This window comes from Watersipora subatra, chromosome 1 (genome assembly GCF_963576615.1).
Source record: "Watersipora subatra chromosome 1, tzWatSuba1.1, whole genome shotgun sequence".
NCBI classification, from domain to species: Eukaryota; Metazoa; Bryozoa; class Gymnolaemata; order Cheilostomatida; family Watersiporidae; genus Watersipora; species Watersipora subatra.
The window spans coordinates 76,813,486-76,820,233 of record NC_088708.1 but is presented as its reverse complement, the minus strand read 5'-3'; positions in this window follow the sequence as shown (position 1 = coordinate 76,820,233).

Below are 6,748 nucleotides of genomic sequence, written 5' to 3'. Positions count from 1 at the left end.
AACAAGAACTGACAGATTAAAAAATAACGGAAAGTTCATAATTAGTACCTTTTGCTTCCCAGTCCTTGGAGACAGACCTGTCAACCTTGGAGTGGGGAAAGGAGTGAGAGTCTATTTTGGGGGCAATGAAAACGCGAGGATTTGATAAGTGGGGTAAATTTTCATAGCGTATAAAAACACCACAGTGAAAGATAATATAACTCCATATGGAAACCACATGTCGTGGAGGTTGTTGAAAGATGAGAATGCCACAAATATGTTTATACATAGTTGTTTATTAGTAGTAAGTATATGATTACTACTTGAAGATTGGGGCAAAAAACAGGGTTGCTTGGGTAAAAGGGGCAATTGCGTGACACGGGCGTGAGATGCATGGGGCAATTGCGCGAGTCTCGCGCCCAATGCGTGAAAGTTGGCAGGTATGCTTGGAGACTTGGTGCAACAAGAATTCTTTTAGTAGTCAAATACATGATCAGCTGCAAGCAAAGTAGATTGTGTCATTTTGACTGCGTGGACTAACGGCGCGATCCCCGGCTGCTAAAACAGAGTTCACAGGTCAACGACCAGTCCTGAAATCACATATCACTGGCTAACAAGTATGGCCCATCCATACCAGCCAATCATGCGATAAAAATAAAGGCCAAGTAAACTCATAGCCACATAGTAGACACATAGTAGACACATAGTAGACACATAGTAGACATAGGTCGCGGGCTTTGCACTATTCGTCTCTAGGCAAAGCGTAAACCGATACGATACGTGTGTCACACGCAGCCTGACTCAAGATCATTCTGTATTCAAATACATGATGCAACGCAATTGATCAATAAGGGGAAGATAACTGCTTCTATAGTTGAGTCTATGAGAAATGATCATAATGATCATACACCATCTTTACAATAAATTTCATAGATTTTTTTTGTGCCAGATAAAAAGGCGCAAACTCTTTTCATAAGAAAGGAAGTATGCTCATGGATACTAAGCATACTCCAGCACACAAAGTGATTAGCTATTTGGATGTCCGCATAACTAGGGCTGCCCATTGTCTTTTTGTCTTTTCTGAGAAGGTGTTGTTGGATTAAAATCTTTGTAGCAATAGTAATTTAGTGTTGCATTTGTGGATCTACATGTTTAAGAATTAATTTATTATGTTACTCAAATATTAAGAGATTAATATTGAGTGATGATAATAAGCAGACTCAATATTAGCAGAAATTTTATGAGAGATTCACAGGCTGCACCATATCTGATATATAATTACAAGTTTTTGTTGTTTTGTGAGTTTATCTATGTTTGTTGTTTATTCTAATTTGGCCTGTATTCACACTGAACAATTATTAATACCTACTTAACCAGCTACATCCTTGATACTGCAATACATGCTCACTATTCCTCTCACTTAACCAGTTACATCCTTGATACTGCAATGCATGCTCACTATTCCTCTTACTTAACCAGTTACATCCTTGATACTGCAATACATGCTCACTATTCCTCTCACTTAACCAGCTACATCCTTGATACTGTAATACATGCTCACTATTCCTCTCACTTAACCAGTTACATCCTTGATACTGCAATACACGCTCACTATTCCTCTCACTTAACCAGCTACATCCTTGATACTGTAATACACGCTCACTATTCCTCTCACTTAACCAGTTACATCCTTGATACTGCAATACACGCTCACTATTCCTCTCACTTAACCAGCTACATCCTTGATACTGCAATACATGCTCACTATTCCTCTCACTTAACCAGTTACATCCTTGATACTGCAATACACGCTCACTATTCCTCTCACTTAACCAGTTACATCCTTGATACTGCAATACATGCTCACTATTCCTCTCACTTAACCAGCTACATCCTTGATACTGCAATACATGCTCACTATTCCTCTCAGTTAACCAGCTACATACTTGATACTGTAATACATGCTCACTATTCCTCTCACTTAACCAGCTACATCCTTGATACTGTAATACATGCTCACTACTCCTCTCACCTAACCAGTTACATCCTTGATACTGCAATACATGCTCACTATTCCTCTCACTTAACCAGTCACATCTTTGATACTGCAATACATGCTCATTATTTCTCTCACTTAACCAGTCACATCCTTGATACTGCAATACATGCTCACTATTTCTCTCACTTAACCAGTTACATCCTTGATACTGCAATACATGCTCACTATTTCTCTCACTTAACCAGTTACATCCTTGATACTGCAATACATGCTCACTATTCCTCTCACTTAACCAGCTACATCCTTGATACTGCAATACATGCTCACTATTCCTCTCACTTAACCAGCTACATCCTTGATACTGTAATACATGCTCACTACTCCTCTCACCTAACCAGTTACATCCTTGATACTGCAATACATGCTCACTATTCCTCTCACTTAACCAGTCACATCCTTGATACTGCAATACATGCTCACTATTTCTCTCACTTAACCAGTTACATCCTTGATACTGCAATACACGCTCACTATTCCTCTCACTTAACCAGTTACATCCTTGATACTGCAATACATGCTCACTATTCCTCTCACTTAACCAGTTACATCCTTGATACTGCAATACATGCTCACTATTCCTCTCACTTAACCAGCTACATCCTTGATACTGCAATACATGCTCACTATTCCTCTCACTTAACCAGTTACATCCTTGATACTGCAATACATGCTCACTATTCCTCTCACTTACCCAGTTATATCCTTGATACTGCAATACATGCTCACTATTCCTCTCACTTAACCAGTTACATCCTTGATACTGCAATACATGCTCACTATTCCTCTCACTTAACCAGCTACATCCTTGATACTGCAATACATGCTCATTATTTCTCTCACTTAACCAGTCACATCCTTGATACTGCAATACATGCTCACTATTTCTCTCACTTAACCAGTTACATCCTTGATACTGCAATACATGCTCACTATTCCTCTCACTTAACCAGCTACATCCTTGATACTGTAATACATGCTCACTATTCCTCTCACTTAACCAGTTACATCCTTGATACTGCAATACATGCTCACTACTCCTCTCTCTTAACCAGTTACATCCTTGATACTGCAATACATGCTCACTATTCCTCTCACTTAACCAGTCACATCCTTGATACTGCAATACATGCTCACTATTCCTCTCACTTAACCAGTTACATCCTTGATACTGCAATACAAGCTCACTATTCCTCTCACTTAACCAGCTACATCCTTGATAATGCAATACATGCTCACTATTCCTCTCACTTAACCAGCTACATCCTTGATACTGCAATACATGCTCACTATTCCTTTTACTTAACCAGTTACATCCTTGATACTGCAATACATGCTCACTATTCCTCTCACTTAACCAGCTACATCCTTGATACTGCAATACATGCTCACTATTCCTCTCACTTAATCAGTTACATCCTTGATACTGCAATACATGCTCACTATTCCTCTCACTTAACCAGCTACATCCTTAATACTGCAATGCATGCTCACTATTCCTCTCATTTAACCAGTTACATCCTTGATACTGCAATACATGCTCACTATTTCTCTCACTTTAATCATATTAAAGAACTTGTAATATTCTCTCATTTACCAGTGATAACTCTGAAGAATCTTGAAGATAGGTCCTGAAAATAAAGGATTTTAAATTAATTCAGATAATGTTAGCAGACTAATTATGTAATTAGGGTAATTACTAGCTCCTGTTTCTACTACTTGTGTTCTACTATTTAACAGTGTATGTCAGGTAGGTTGTGTTGCAGAGCATCAGGTTCCAGCGATTAGATTGTCACTTTGACACTTCCAAGGAAAAGTGTCTCATGAGACTCGCTTTTTTCTGTAAGCAAATTGCTGTAAATACTTTAATATGACAAGATTGTTTTAAATATTTTTGATGTTAATCTCTGTACTTCTGGCTAAACTTTCACATAAGCATACACCAAAATGCCAATCTGACTAGTATAGACTCTGTTTATAAAAGCCTCAGTGGCTCAAGTTTTTCTACTTTGATAAATTGATGTAAGAATAATAAACTTCTGTAGATTTCATTAATTGCATCGCTTATGTAAGAGGTAATAGTATTCCCAATTCTCTGCTCCATTAATATGTATCTGAAATGCTATGTCATGTTATTGCGGAATCCTGTCATCTCAAGAGTTCCTTAAAAGTCTGGTAAAGTATTGTAAAACAGTTCATCACCAAGAGAAACATGGAAATTTAGTAGATAGCTATTGACAACTCAGCTCGACTAGATCGGCGTATTTATTATGCTTTCCTCCTATTCAAACGAGGTTGATTATTTCGTGTGAAAATGATCATAGGTAAGGTGAGCTACATGTAAGTTTTAAATGAGTTGATAGCCTGATAAGGTGTTTTGTATAGCTGATATGACACTGAGGTACCTGCCCTCATGCTAACCAGAAAGCACGGTGCTATCTTGTCAGTTGTTACCAAAGTTACAAGAGTCGCTACCTTAATCTTGTTGTCAGCATCTTTTGTTGTCACTATTATTTAATGATGAACTTACACCAAATTTTAGTTAATTTTAATAGCAAGTATCGGTAATTTTCTATCATTTGCGATTGTTTTTGATATTTGTAGTAATCTGACTGCCAGGATGTTTGAAGCTTAAATTTAACAAAACTTGATCACAATTAAAATGCTCAGAGTAAGCAAAGATGCGATTAGGACGTCTGCAGTTGCAAAAATACTGACAGAATAAAGATCTGCAACGCTACTGCTTCAACGATATAGTAGATATCCACAATCGCTATGATAATAACTAACGAAGTCAATTTTCAAGCATTCTTCATATGAGCTTTTAATCGCAATTAAGATTGTCTATTTTAATCTTGAAACTTCCTGCCAGTCAGATCACCTCAAACATCAAAAACAATCGTAAATGATAGAAAAATACGGATACTTTCTGATAAAATCTACTAAAACTTTTTGTAAGTTTGTTCAAGGATTTATTGTTAGGGTGTGACAATCTACTCATAGATTTAGTTGGTCTAAATTCATATGTGTTTTATATTTAACCTTTTAGTACTATTTGCCAATCGTAAACTTGGAATATACGTGTCGGAGGAGAAGTAATCGTTTATCCACAGTGAATTTATCGGTATTCTTGTTATGGTGTCATCTTTTTATTTCCTGTAAAGCATTTTGAATATATTTGTAAGAGATGTACCATTTATTCCTATGAAGGATGATACTTGTTTGTATATTTGTATCTTTTTTCTACCATCATCATTATTATAAATATGAATGATAATCTTTGAGGGCCTCTTTCTTCTGATTGTTGATAATCGCCTTTGAAACTGAGGTCTTTCTCTGCGAGTTATTATGGACAACTTTACAATATTTCTCACGGCTAAATTCGTGACTAAAACTTGCAAGACAATTGCAAACTTCTAGATATCAACCATCCATGGTCTCTTGAAGTTCACAAGATGTTGAAGAGGACATGACTTACCCTATAATTGCAGAGACCCCAAACACGCCTCATAAATACCCATTGTACACTTTAAACCCTTTCTTATATGCCATTTTAATCTTTCTATTGTTTACTTGTATACTCCTAACAGCTTTACTTTCTCTAACCTAGAAATTCCTTCATGTACATCTTACTGTAACCTCCTACCTTACAACTTATTACAAGAACTCCTAAAGCTTCGATGCCTTCTTTTTTATGTAAACCCTATGAAAATAGAGTGCTCACCATTTACACTATCCTTTATCCCTGTGTTAATAATAATATATGACATCGTAAAATAATGACACACCGTAATACTCTATGTAAGTTATTGTGAAATAGTTTTATCAGATATGATATAGACTTTATTGTTTGATACAAATGTGCTATTTTATATTTATTCATTTCTGTTACACACATAACAGTATTATAACAGTTCATATCATGAGCATGAGTAACAGCAATACTTTCTGAAGCTTTTTAAACCAAAGTCAAGTTTTATTGTGAGCTCAACAAAACCATGACAATGTCTAGGTTTGATCTAAACATGTATCTATCTAGTTAGTTATACTGATATACATTATGACCTCCTGCTTGAGCTGTATCTTCTGTGGCACATTCATGCGTCACCCTCATTTCTTACTCTAGTCATTAGCTAGTCACTAATTCTGTAAAAGATTATTCTCCTCAATTATATTCACAGCTATTAAGATATTAACTGTTTCACAGTATTTCGACTATAGAAACTGCAATTAAAGATTCTGGTAGACACTGACAATAGCGTCTGGAAAGATAATTGTTGGTTTGTCTCCATTGTAAGGAACTCCAATAACTTTGCACTCTCCCTTTTACTACACAATTTAAAGCGAATGTCATATAAACTCTCGATTGGAAAGCAGTCCAGAAGGCGGACCCTTGAAGAAACCGTCCAATGAGCAATGCACTTTTATGAGGTTATTTATTTCCGGTGTGAGATGAAGACATAAAGACGAGAGTGCTGACTCTCTGTTCTCATTCTTTTTCAAGAACCTCGGATACTTGGATTCTTAGTTACTCCTCTCTTTTGTCAGATCGTACACATTCGGTGAGTTTTATATTAAAAATGTTTGTCATTTGTCTATAAGTATCATATCTCTATGATGGATGTGACAGCTGTATGCTAGTACATATTTCACAAGTCGTATTATCATTTTAGGCTCATCTGGTTAAATATATCTCAACATCTACAGAAGAAC